Source organism: Cryptomeria japonica, chromosome 2, assembly GCF_030272615.1.
Source record: "Cryptomeria japonica chromosome 2, Sugi_1.0, whole genome shotgun sequence".
NCBI classification, from domain to species: domain Eukaryota; kingdom Viridiplantae; phylum Streptophyta; class Pinopsida; order Cupressales; family Cupressaceae; genus Cryptomeria; species Cryptomeria japonica.
Genome location: NC_081406.1, coordinates 673,140,879 through 673,155,756, shown reverse-complemented (window position 1 = coordinate 673,155,756; position 14,878 = coordinate 673,140,879).

The following is a 14,878-nucleotide window of genomic DNA, read 5'->3' as shown; positions in this document are numbered from 1 at the left end:
ATATCCCCATGGGTCATGCATTCCATGATGAAGTGTCAATCTATTTTCATCACCTCTTTATTGTAATATGTGTGAGCTCTTTCTTCCCAAGTTTTCTTAGGCATCTTCCACCTAGCAATTTCACAACTAAGATGATGTGATCCCATCTTCAATTGTGCAACTAACAACCTCGCTTTCCTTTTAATAGTCGCACTTAAATAAGTTTTACACCATGATCCTTTGTTGGACTAAACTCTTTGATGTAGTGTGTTTTTTTTGCCCAATCTATTTTGTCCACATTGCAATTCTAAATTTTCCAATCACATAACTTTTTATTTCATTATTGGTGCTAAGACACTCTTGCAAATTGATATCCCACTTGTTCATTTAGTTGTTGTTTTGTTTCATCCAAGTTTTCTTCTTGTGGTTTGGCACCTCCTGCATAGCCATTTTGGGCCAACAGTGGTTATCCATGTTCTCAACCTTCTTTAAATAACTTATTAACCAAGTTATCGTTGATGCTTCCAATGGAAAACTCCCTACTTTAGCTAAAAGAATTTCATATGCGATTATGGTTTTAACTTTGAGATTAACTATTAGATGTTTGTAGATCATTCTAGTTATATTCAACTAAATTTTGACATACTACTTCCCCACATGACACATTCATAAAGTACAACTGGTGTGACCAGAAAACCAAAAAGGGTTTTCTTGGTTTTTCAATCCAAAAGTTAAAATTTTTTACACCTATTTTGAAGTAAGTAAGAGGCTCTCCAACCTCCATGTATCCTTTATGTTCTATAAGTCTTTCAACTAAGCTTATAGTGAAAGTCAATCCCAAGATACTTGTATTCTTTCGTTATATCTAGCAATTTAACTTCAAAAGGAAAGGTAATCTTCTTATCTTTTCTATTTAATGAGAAAATCATGATTTTGGTCTTGGTAATGTTCACTTGCATCCCAACCTCTTGGCAAAAGTGTTATAATGCTTTCAAAAGTTCTCTTAACCCATGAGCTATTTTTGAAATTAGGATAAGATCATTAGCATATAAAACTAGTTTCATCACATAACCTGCCAAGTGAATATCATCCCCATTTGCCTTGCTTAACCATGCTTCCAACTTACCAATGTATAGCCCAAAAAGCATGGGAGATAGAGGGCAGCCCTACTTAACTCCAATGTTGCTACCAAAACACTCTAGCATACGTTCACTTGTTTTGATTTTATCTCTAACCTTCTCATGCAGCCTATGAAATTCCTCCATTATATTCCATAATTTGTCTCTAGGTGTCATGTCAAAAACTTTCTTAAAGCCCTCAAAACAACAATAAAGTTCCCCACCTTTAGTGTCCCTATTTTTTTCTATCAAATGTTTGAGGGCGATGCAATGATCAATGGTAGAGTGTCTTGACCTAAAGCATGCTTGTCCTTTCACCCTTTTACCCTTATTTTCTACCCAACTGCTGATCCTTCGTTCAATCATGCTCCCAAAGAGCTTGCCAAAGAGAGGATTGACCATAATCGTGGGGTAGTTAGATGGATTATTGATATCACCACTTTTAAATAAGGGATGACCACACTAGTAGTCTAATCTATTAGAAATACTTATTGATTGACATTATTGAAAATTCTTTTTATGTGAGGAGCAAGAGTCTCGATCCCCCATTTTAAAAATTCAGCCTATAACCCATCTATTACCCATGTTTTACCACTTACTAAATTATTTATTCCTTGTTTAATATCATCCACTATGAATAGTTCCATTGATGTGCTAACAACAAGTGGATAGTCTTTCTCATGAACCCGCTCATAAAGGAGTCTAACATATTCTAACCATTGGACGTCCATAATACTTTTTTCAATCTTTTTTTCTCTTTTGCTGCAAATCCTTCCAAAAAGATTTGGGATCATGTTTTCTAAGAGAGATTAGCTCCTTCCTGCTTTCATTTACGTAATCTTCTTTTTTAGATTGCATGAATTTTTCATATTTTTTCTTCTATTCTTTGTCCATTCCTCTCTCTTTTAGCAATCTCTTGACCATTAACAAAAGGTTTATAAATGAGCCAAAATTTCTTGATATCAAAGATTCTTATGATTTAAGTTGAGCATCAACTTGTATTATTTTGAGTAGATGGAAGAGGATCAAAGAGATATGGAAGAGAAGGAATATATTTTTTATAGAGTTGAGACAAATGAAATTAAAAAAAACTTTATTTTGAATTGTAAAGCTTACAAATAAAATTGAATTAAATATATTAGTAACTTAACAACAATTTCTTTTCAAGATTTAATCACTTACGAGATGGTTGAGATAATGGGAGAGTTCACTATCAAATTGAATGGCAGAAGATCAACACTTCACAAAGAAAAAATAGTAAGGTTTGTTGTCCTATAGACTGTCTTTGGCCTCGCAAACATTAAAAATATTTTAATATATTCTATATAATTTATTTATTTATTATAGAGGAGGATATTTTTAAGCTTCCAAATGAAATTTGGATGATATACTTGTGTAATAGTGAAATTAGCAACGCTCATATCATGTCTTGTTTTATTTTTTGTCTATTTAGAGAAAATGTCCTAATATACATGTGTATCGATAAATGTCACAATCTTGTTGAGGTTGGTGTTATTCCCTGAGCCAAGTTACCTATCATTATGCATATATATCACCACATATTTTCACATTACCCTCATACATGCACACCCCAATACATTCACCCAAGCCTTGTATTTATTATGCTTATGTATATACTTGCCTCAATTAGTTATTATATGCTTAGACATGAGTGGTTACCCACCTATGATTGTTTCTATGATCCAGGACTTACCTCGCCTTTCTAAAATTCAGATTTATTTTTTGATTAAAATCAACCCCCCTTATTTATCACCCTTAATTGATGAAGTATACATGTTATGAAATTTAATTCTACCTACTAGTATTTAAAGGCATTATTCGGAATTCATTTTAAACATCGAGAATCCACATGTCCTCTCTTGTCCCAAAGGATTGAAGGAGTAAACAATAGAAATTATTTTAGATTTGCTAAAGTAAAAGGAGCAACGAGTTTGCATAAATCATTTTAGGGCTCATGTCTACTATCGTTTATATTTAACACATTTTTTTATGATTAAACTAGAAGAGTGTGTCTCATTGCAACATAGTACCCATTCCAAGGCATTTTTAGATATCACCTATCATTAGATAAAAGAGAGTATTAAAGCTCAACTGAAGGTCAACTATACAAGTAGCAAAAGAAAACTGCAAATTATGCAGGATCAAATCCAAATGCAAAGGAATAACATACAACTATATACTAAACCCAAGCCCACAAAAATGGTCTCAAACAAGTCATGAATTCCAACACAAGATCTAATGTAATTCATTAATGGAAAAGATCATGTTTTTAGGGAAAAAATAATCAACGTTTAGAATCTTCATCGAATGTGTAAATGTTTATTTTATCAATGAGCTAAGTGCCCATATACATTGCATTACTTTTACAACCTAGCAACTAGTTTCATAAAACATTAGCCTAAATATATCACTTATTAGATTCATGCCAAGTTGTGCTAATCCACATGCATCTTAAATGAACTAATTTCTTCTTAGGGTTTTTCATCACCATAAGGGTTTTCGAATCTATGTTCTTTATTTGATGTCTTGTTTTCATATTAAATCTCCCATTTTCATCTTTATGTTTTATTAGTACCCCCTTATTTTGGGGGCTCACTGCTTATTTGCATATCTTTGTTAGAGTATTCAGGTATTTACTTGATTAATTAAACAATATTTGTTTAATTATTTAAGTTCTCTTTATCTCTTTTACACTTAAGCTAACTTTAGGTGCATATAATTAATTATTTTAATTAATTATTATGTGCAAACCTAGGTTTTCCCTTTTAGGGTTTCTTGACCTATTAAAGGTTGAGTTCTTTCTTTTCATTGTATGAAGAAGGATTATTATTGACAATACATTTTGGAGCATATTTTTCTTGTGTATTCTTTCCTTCTGTGATTTGCTTCATTGCTTCTCCTTGTAATAGGTTTTTCAGCTTGCAAAGATTATTTGGGCTCCTGTGGTGTTGTATTTTCTCGACTCCTATATGGTATCAGAGCTTCAGATCTGGAGCTACCTGTTCTTGTTTTGAGAATTATTGGCTTTGGAAGTAGATCTGGGGTTTCAGGAATTTTTTATGTACCTAGGGTTTGACATTTTTTCTGAGCACTTTGGGCCTAAATGGACCTCACCATTGTGCTCAGAAGGCTTGAAAACCCCTATTGTCATATAAAATTCGACCTATTTTGGTTCCTGAGCCTCTAGGTGAATTTTTTTCTCAAATCCAGGGCATACGACCCTAGCACGTAGATCAAGAAAAAAAATTTGCCTTCTTACAACATGCAGGCCGAATTTTTGCTTTTTTTATTAATTTTTTTTTGAAAAAAAAGCAAAAAAAATAGGGTTTAAAAAAAAATAAATAAATAAATTTGGGGTTCCCACGGTACGCAGGGTACTGTGGGGCCCCTGCAGGTGTCAGTATGGCCCTTGCCACTGGGCACCCTCGGGCCCCGCCCCACCATTCTTCGACCTCTGCCCCCGTGGCTCCATTCAAGCCCCCGGCGGCCTTGCCTCCAGCCCCCGCAGCAGGCTCTTTCCTGCCCCCGCGACTCCGTTCCGGCCCCCGACAGCCTCCGCTACACCGCCGCCTGCTGGTCCCCCGCCACCCTGCGGCCACCTTTGTTGCTCCCGTCGGCTGTCGCCGTTGTTGCTCCCGCCAGCCACCGCTTCTCCCCGGGCACTGCCTCCTCCGCTCCACTCGACGCTGCAACCCCCTCCCGACCGTCGGTGCCTTCCCAGCCCGACCTCGCTCCGCTCAATTGGCCCCCACGCTCAGCCCCGCTGCTCAGTCGCCAGCCCGCAGCCTCCCTGCGCCGCCCAACCACTGGGTTCAGCCGTCGGCCACCAGAGCTCCGCCCGTCCGCCACCGGAGCGCCGCTCCCTGGCCTCCTCCGCCCAAACAAGCCACCAAACCTCTTTTTTGGCCTTTTTCAGGGGGGGTTTGGTTTTTTGGCTCTATCTTAGGCATATAGAGTCGTTTTTTCGAAAACGAATAGGCGTCGGAAAGCTGGTTCCAAGGCCAACCTCATGGTGTTGGTAATTTTTTCCAATTTTGCTGGTTGACTATGTTTTTTTCCAGTCAAAGTGAGGTCTAGTTTTTGCACTCCGAGAGCCATAGAATGAGCATCCGACCTCTGTTTTTCAAAAAAATTATATTTTTGGAAAGCGTGTGTTGTGTAATTTCCAGCCATCTAAGTTTTATTTCCAGATTCTTCTCCATGCATATTTTATTCAGTTTTTTGCTTTTCAGGACTCTGGTGGATATCGTGGTTGTTTCAGGTCCTGGGATCTTTTCTCTGAGTAGGGTGTCTCTATTTTGGTTCACATTTCTATTTCCAGTCTTCTTATCCTTGTAGCTTGTATTTATGCAACCGCACTGAGATAAAGTGCCATCATGCATTATTTACTTGGAATCTTGCATATCTTGTGTCTTGTTGTACATGCACTATTGATCAAGTGCCATGAGGGGGTTGATGTTTGCTTGTTGTTTGCCATCTTCCTTTGTCCAATGAGTGTTCCTTCCACGACATTCACCTCATGATGATGTGTCTCAACATCTTTGATGTTCTTGGTTCTTCGTCATGTAGTTGTTTTTGGTTGTCCTTTTTAGTGTTCCTGTCCCTCTCCCACTTCAGCATTATGGGGAGGTTTATCCTGTTGGTTCTATTGCTTCCGTGGTTCGATTGATCAGCTCTTCAGGCTTTGGTTTCTCATGCCATTTGTATCTTCGAATTCAGTTGTTTTTGCCTTGTTTGCCTCCTGATTTGAGTAGTGTCATTTGAGGGCACTCATACAGATTACAGTCTTCTCTACCTGGTCATGTTCTATTTCAGTGGAGGTTCTTCGGATCAGCAGTTATTCTTTGACAAAGTTTACAGGTTCTTCATGCTTCAGTGGTATTCTTTTCCATCTCTTTTTGGAGTAGAGTTTTGTTCCCACGTGGTTTTCTCTATTTCTCTAGTTCATAGAGATTTCATTGTATTTGGGTACCTGATCAAGCCTTGTTGTCGGGACCCATCTTTATTGCTTTCAATAGTTGTTCTAGGTTTTAGCTTCTCCCTAAGTCTATCTTAAGGGGGGGTGTTAGAGTATTCAGGTATTTACTTGATTAATTAAACAATATTTGTTTAATTATTTAAGTTCCCTTTATCTATTTTACACTTAAGCTAACTTTAGGTGCATATAATTAATTATTTTAATTAATTATTATGTGCAAACCTAGGTATCTTATCATTTATCCACCTTACCACCCTTTCGCTACCTTACTAGGGTTTCCTTTTAGAGTTGATGTGTCATTTATATTTATAATTTTTAAATTTGAAGATGATTTATTATTTTATTATGAATATATTATGCCCCTTACCAATCTCACTTCTTTTATCACTATATTACTTGACAAAACATATTTTATGGCCTATGATTGTGACTTGGCTACTATTTCATTTGTACATATTATTGATACAATTAGGTATTTCAACTCATGTGATATTATATCTGTAGACACCTAAAATTGTCCAATCTAATTAAATAAATATCTTTATTTATTTAATTACTTTAGCCTAATTCATCTATTAATTAAATAAATCCTTGTTTATTTAATTAATTCATTTATCCTCTTTTAGCCTTATTTCTCATTTAGATAAATACATCTATTTATTTAAATTATCATTTTCCTAAATTAAATAAATATCTTATTTATTTAATTATCCCACTTCTTCTATTAATTAAATAAATTTTTATTTATTTAATTAATTCATTAACCTCTTCTACCCATGACACATGTCATTCATCTCTTAATTCATACACTACCTACCCCTTTCATTATTTTATTATTTCTTTTACCTACCCTCTAATCATAGTTGACCTCCTTTTACACCTCTCAATCTTATCCCTCCATTTCATATAGTGTCTTCTATACAAGAAGATGCTTCCTTCATTATCAAAACCCAACTACTTGATCAATTGACTACTTGGCATGTGCGATCCTACTTGCAACCACATTCCGTTCTTTGTTGAGCTCTTGTGCACATAAAATCTAAGCGCAAATATATCAAGCAAGATCAATGGAGATAGGAAGAATGGAGATCAAAACCCTATTGGAAATGTGATGGTATAATCTTTGTGATTTCATTTGATTTGCATTGTCTTAGGTAATCTTCATATGTTATGGTGGATCTTTGTTGTTGTTAGGCTAGGGTTTTGTGGTTGAATTCATTTTGCCTTTCAATATCGTTATTATTGTTATCCATTTTCACCATATACAATATCTATTGAGCATGGTAGTTTTTATTTTACAACAATGGATTATCCTCCTCATGACTTTCTTGATTCTTTATTCATTGAGGACCTTAGTATTTATAGATACAAGTATTTTATCTTCACCTACATATGATGGTGCATCTTTGTCCATGCTTAGAGATACACATGTCAATTTGGGATTACCATGTTGATTACTCTAGTGATATTCCTTATTGTGATTGTACATATATTGTTAGAGACATGCGTATACATGACATGCATCCTTTTCACCTTCACCTAAGGTCATAAGTCCATCATTTCCATCTTATGTCTCATGGTTTATTAATGACGTGTTTAATGACAAGCACATCAATAGTTATTCTTGTGATGAAGATGATTGTTGGAAAAATGGTGTCTCGGCCTTGAATTTACATAAGGTTACTATTTATAGTAAATTTTTGTTTGAGCACGAATTAGTTCAATATTTTCCCCAAATCTTCGGATTGGATAGATAAGCATTCCCATAAAATTTTATTACAAGATCATAACTAGATTTGAAGATTTTTAAGTTTTTGTTTTGGAAGTTGCGATAAATATTTCAAATTCAATTTTGAGGACTTTAGAGGCTCTGAAATGACCTAAAAAGTGGTCATGAACGGCATAGCGGGTTACAAGGTGATAGAGAACATCACAAGCTTTCTAGTGCTTCAAATGGTTCTCCTATCAGACACCTGGTTCAAAAGTTATAACCTCTATAAGTTTGGTTTCTTGAAATAGAAAATAGAAAATGTGTAAGACACATAAATGAGTTGTAAAAGGGAGGTACGCATGTTGATATGTGTTTTGACACACCATAGGGCATCTAGGATTGGATATAAGATTAGTTCCACTTTATTGAGTGGTTTTATCCCATGGTTTTGTAATACCATTTGACGATTTCATGTATTGTATAACCTATATATGAGGTGTGTGAGATGGAGGTTGTGTATAAGAGTCTTATAGCTATTGAGGTGCCTCTGAATCTCTGGTTGGTGCTACGACTATGAGAAGCTAGCTCTGCAAGTATATTGTAATTTGTTATTGATTTTTGAATAATATATTGGGTGGTTGAAATATCCCCAACCAAATTTGACCTTCTTTTTTTTTTCGTTTGACACTTGTTGATTAAAGGTTTCAAGGTAGTTTTTCAAAGGTTTTATTTGAGTTTTGATGTCAATGATTGTATAGGGTTTTAAAATGAAACATATGCCAAGGAAACAATATTTTTGAACCCAAAATGCAAAGTTGTAAATGACTAATATTAAATTCTAAGAAGTCATTTTTTGGAACAACAATACAATAATTTTCATAATTAAGAGAATTAATTCACCACAACAATAATTTGCATACCTAGAGTCCAGCACTCAACCAGAAGAGGCTTTTATTGATGAATTCAAAGGATATTACAGTCTATGAGCTTCCAACTAGCGAGGATGACACGAAATTACTTTATTTGCATCAACAATAATTATCAAAACCAAATATTGTATGAAACTATAGTAATACTAAGTCTCACGCCCGACCTACAGGCAAGGTTATTGAATTTTCTGAATTTACCAAATGAACAAACAATATGAACCACATGTAACTCCTAATTTTTGTTGAGGTCACAAAGACCCTACCAATTAATATTGAATATGAGGTCTGCAACCATTTTCTAAGCTCTTGTTGATTGGTATGGCTTGGTAGAGTGGTGATCTAGGCTCCAAATAGGTACGACCAACCTTAGGGATGGTACAACCAACCCTAGGAGAGGTACAACTGAATTGTGTGAGTTTCAAACCCTTTCAAAGTCTGTGTTAATCCCCTGGAAGTCGTTGTAAACAATTTCCCTTAAAGCACTTGCAGAGAGCTTTGTCAAATAGAGACCAATTGAACTTTTGAAGGCTTATTTCTTATTGAATTTTGCCTGATCTAAGTGCATCAAACCCTTGATGCCTATTTGTTGGAAATAACCTATAAAATACTCCAATTAAGCACAAATAAAAACCCTGCATAGATTTCCCACAACTATGAATTGGGTTTCTGTCCAATTCACAAATCTTCGGGGAGTTTTCATTCCCAGAAGTCTGATATGTTGCTGAAATTCATCCTCGAAGCTCAATCCTTAATTTGTTGATGTAAAAATGAATGTGTGAATGCTCAAATAAGACCCCAAAATGTTCTTTTATTAACCCCAAACCCTAATTGACCTCTTTTGGGTTTCCTTTTCATTTTAATAAGTTTATTTTATAACATATTTCTCCCTTAAGTGTTATGACTACCTCGAGGGTCTTATTCACCATTAATAAAAGTCCACCTTTTAAAACAACCTTATAACACCCAAGGGGCATGCCATGGGGGTCTCTCCTTAATATTTTTTTTTTAACTTTATAACATAAGATTATAAAGTTAGTTTAATATGTTTTTAATTATTGCTAAAAATAGCCACCATAATGAGGAATTACCCGTTTTAGCCATGGAGGATGTCTATTTTTAGCAAAAAGTGACTCAACCATCAAATAACATTATTTGATCTAGGATGAAGAAAACCGACTGCTAAACTCTGGTGTATAAAGTCCTTCCCTGCCAGGAATAACATCTCTTATCCATTGGATTTGCCTATTGAGATAGATAATAGGAAAATATCAACACCTAAGTGATCAACTAGGGGAAAAAAGAGACATTATAGCTGCTTTTGGAGTGTGGGATTTTCCCCACGTAAATCACTATGTTGTGGTATGCATGTTATTATGTCTATTTTTGTTAAATTTGTGTAATTGTTGTAATGATCTATATATTTTTTTGCATTATCATTCTCTCAAGGTTAGTATGGGAAGTTGTTCCACTACTTAACTTCCTTACAAGTGATATCAAAGCTTGATCGCCTTTGGTTTCAGTTGTGGGTTGTTGGGTTTTTTGAACTAATCTAGATTTGAGTTGGAGCTTGTGCAGAAGATACTTTTTGATCTTGTTGCAGGAATTTTTAGATGGCAAGTTCGTCAAGGAGAATAGAGGTGGAGAAATTTTCTAGAAGTAATTTTGAGATGTGGAAGTTGAAGATGGAGGATCTACTAGTGGATCAAGATCTATGGGATGTTGTTGATGAAAATGTCTCAAGACCTTTAGATCTTATTGCAGATGCTCAGTATGATGTTATGGACCGTAAAGCCAAGGGTCTAATTAGATTATGCTTGGTAAACCTTGTTCTAATCAATATTCACGAAGAGACCTTTACAAAGGAGTAATGGACTAAGCTTGGTGAATTGTATCAAGCCAACTCTTTATTGAATCAGATTTTCTCGATGAAGAAATTGTATTCCTTGAGAATGGAAGAGGATGGATAAATTACAGATCATCTGGAAGCATTTAATATTTTGGTGGCTCAATTGGTATTTGTTGGTGTCAAGATGGATGAGGAGGAAAAATCTTAGATCTTGTTATGTTCTTTGCTTGATTCGTGAGATTCTCTTGTTATGGCTATCGGTAGTACTTCTATTATTTTGAAGTTTGAAGATGTGGTGGGTGCCTTTCTTGGTGAAGAGATGTGAAAGAAGGTATCCATGAATTCGAAGGAAGCCTTAACTGTTTGTGGAATACCTAAGGAAAAAGGCAATAAGATTGAGAAGCGTAACAAATCCAAGTCTAGAGGGAGATTTAAATCTCTTGAAAAGTCCAAAGTCATTTGTTGGGATTGCAGTAAATCAAGACGCATCCATAAGGACTACAAAGAAGAAAAAGAAGAAGTTTTATTTTGATTTTTAGTCCAAGAAGGAAGACAGTGATGCATTCATTGTATCTTTGGTTGCTTGTGCTAGTAATGATGCATGGTTAATTGACTCAGGTGCATCTTTTCATATGACTTCCAATATAGATTGGTTTTCTGAATATGAAGAATTTAATAGAGGTATGGTGTACTTGGGTGATGATTCACATTTAGATATTGTTGGTCATGGTAAAGTTAGAATCGTGTTTCCTAATGGTAGAATAAAAAAGATTGGTGGTGTTTTACATATTCCTAGACTAAAATGAAATTTATTATCTACGAATAAATTGATAGATGTGGGTGTGCAAGTAGGCTTTTTGATGTAGAATGTAAAATGGTTAAGGGTGCTATGGTGATTGCTAGATGTGTCAGATTTGACACTTTGTATAAGTTGGAAGCATACATTGTTGAGTGTAATAACACTTCTATAAAAATTAAATATGTAGATACTTCATTGGAAAAATTGAGGATTTCATTTTCAATGGATGGACATGGCTTTTAGGTACCTAAGGGTACTCTTTCTTTTGAAGCAAAGTTACATGCAGAGAAGACTATGTTACGACACTAGATACTTGGCCAAATTAGAAAAAAGGGTCTAAGGACCTCGAAAAATAAAAACCTTGTTGAAGGTTTGAATGATTGTAATCTTGACTTTTATTTTTGTGAGCATTGCATTTATGGAAAACAAATTCGTGTTCAATTTTACTCGAGTTCTCATAAATTGTTTGGTATTTTGAATCATGTGTTTGGTCTTATAGATGTTCCTTCCATTGGAAAATCCACTTATTGTGTTTTATTTATTTATAATTTTAGTAGAAGAACATGGACCGTATACTTTCTAAATAGTAAATTTGAAGTTTTCAGCTGATTTAAAGAATTTAAAGCAATGGTTGAGTTGCAGACTGAAAATAATTTAAAATGTTAAAGTATTGACAATGGTGGTGAATTTTGCTCTAATAATTTTGATAGATTTTGTAAAGACTGTGACATTAATAGAGAAAAGACAACTCTGTATTCTCCACAACAAAATGGAGTTGCAAAAAGAATAAATAAGACACTGATGGAGAAGGCCAGGAGTATGTTGAGTAGTGTTGGTCTAGAACAAAAGTTTTGGGTTGAAGTTGTTGTCATTGCTTGCTACCCAATTAACGGGTCTCCTACATTAGCTCTTGTTGATAAAACGCTTATGGAGGCATGATTGGGTCACGAGCCTTCATTTAGACATCTTAGATTTTTTGGTTGTAAGGCATATGCACATGTGTCAAAGGAGAAGTGAACAAAGTTGGAGAACAAGGTTGTGAAATGTATCTTCATCAGATACAATTATGGTGTGAAAGGATACAAGCTTTGGGACCCTATTGCACAAAAGGTAATAAATAGTATAAGTGTTATTTTTAGATAATTTAAGTATCCTTCAATTACATTGCAACCAGAATAGACTAAACAAGAAGATGTGATCATTAAATTCCCTTCTATGTCTGAAAGAGTTGAATTGAAACCACTACATGGGCAACAAGTTGAGGAGAGCTCGTCTAGCACCGAATCTTCAGAAGAGGAGGAAGAACCTCCAACTTAGCTTGTTTGAAGGTCTACAAGACATAAACAACCACCTGATGATTGGAGATGCATTTTTTCTTTGAATACTAATGTGGATGAACCTTGATTTGTAGAAGAGGCATTAGGTATGAATGGTGCAAAATCCTGGAAGATTGTTATGGAAAAAGAAATGGTATCCTTGAAAAAAAATGATACATAGGATCTTGTACCATTGAAGGGCAAAAACCTATTGGTTGTAAATGTGTGCTGAAGAAAAATATTGGTTTAGATGGAGGTATTGAGAAGTATAAAACAAGGTTGGTTGTGAAAGGCTACTCTCGAGTTGAGGGTGTTGATTATGGTCATATATTTTCTCCTATTACAAAAATGACATCCATTAGATTTTTTCTTTCTTTTGTTGTTGCATAAGATTGAGAGGTCAAGCAAATGGATGTGAAAACTACTTTCCTTCTATTTATATGACCCAACCAGAGCACTATGTGGTGAAAGTTAAAAGTAACTTGGTCTGTAGATTAAAGAAATCTTTGTATGGACTCAAATAGAGTCCTATGATGTGGTACCATAAATTTGATACATATGTGTTGAGTTTGGGATTTGAGCATCCTAAATCATATCACTGTGTTTAAAAAATCCAATGGTGATTGTTTCCTGTACATTGCATTATATGTTGATGATGTGTTATTTATTGGTAAAGGGGAAGGTATGATTTCAAAACTAAAGTTTCATTTTGCTACTAAATTTGATGAAAGATCTTGGTGCAGCCAAACACATTATTGGGATGGAAATTAGAAGAGATAGAGTGAATGGAAAGCTATGGCCAGGCCAAAGTAAGTATGTGAATTCAGTTTTATGAAGGTTCAACATGCAAGACTATAGGCCAAAGTGGGAACAAAATTATTTGTTTCAAATTGTCTTGCATACCCATCAGAGATGGAAGTCACAAGCAGAGTGCCTTACTAGAGTGCATTTGGAAGTTTGATGTATGTTATGGTTTGCACTAGACCAAACATTGCCTAAGTAGTGGGAGTTCATTCCATATATATGTCTAATCCTAGTAGAGTTCATTGGATGCAGTTAAAAGAGTCTTTAGATATCTGAAGGGTACCATAGATTATTCTTTGTGTTATCATGGTAATTTGGTAGGAGATGTGATTTCCCTTGATATTCATGGTTACGTGGGTTTAGATTGGGCATGTGATATTGATAGCAGAAGATTCACCAGTACTTATGTGTTTACTTTATTCAGTGGTGCAATTAGTTGGACAAGTGAGAGACAAGTTGTAGTTACTTTGTCCACTACAAAATTAGAGTATATGGCAGCTACTCATGCTTGTAAAGAAACCATTCGGGTTAAAAGACCGTGTTTGGATATTGGAATAAAATAAGGTGTAGTGACAATTTATTGTGATAGTCAAAGTATGATCTGCCTAATGAAGAACCCGACATTTCCTACCCAGACCAAGCACATTGATGTTCAGTATCATTTTGTTAGAGATATGGTCGAAGATGGTAGGGTGAAGCTAACTTTAAGGTAAAGACTTTGATGAATGTTGTAGATTCTTTAACTAAGGTTGTGAGCATGAAGAAGTTTAGATGGTGTTTGGAGTCTATGGGCCTCATGGCCCCTAGCAATTAATTTATGGTGTAGATACTCCCTTTGCTCTTGCAAGGTGTTCGACAAGTGGGAGAATGTTGGAAAAATGGTGTCTCAATATTGCATTTACATGAGGTTACTATTTATAGTAAGTTTTCATTTGAGCACAAATTGGTTCGAAATTTTCACCAAAGCTTCGAAATTGATAGATAATAATGTCGGTAAATTGTTGTTGCAAGATCATAACTAGATTCGAGGATATTAAAATTTTTGTTTTATAAAGTTGCGATAAATGTTTCGAATTCAATTTTGAGGACTTTAGAGGCTCCTAAATGACCTAAAAAAGTGGTTGTAATCAGTGTAATGAGTTATGAGGTGATAGAGCACGCCACGAGTTTTTTGACACTTCAAACTATTCGTCAATCAGACACCCGGTTCAAAAGTTAAGGCATTTAGAAGTTTGGTCTCTTGAAATAGGAAATATAAAATGCATCAGACATGTAAATGAGTTGTAAAAGAGAGGTACACTTGTTGATGTGTGTTTTGACACATCATAGGGCATCTAAAATTGGAGATAAGATCGATTCCACTTTATTGAGTGACTT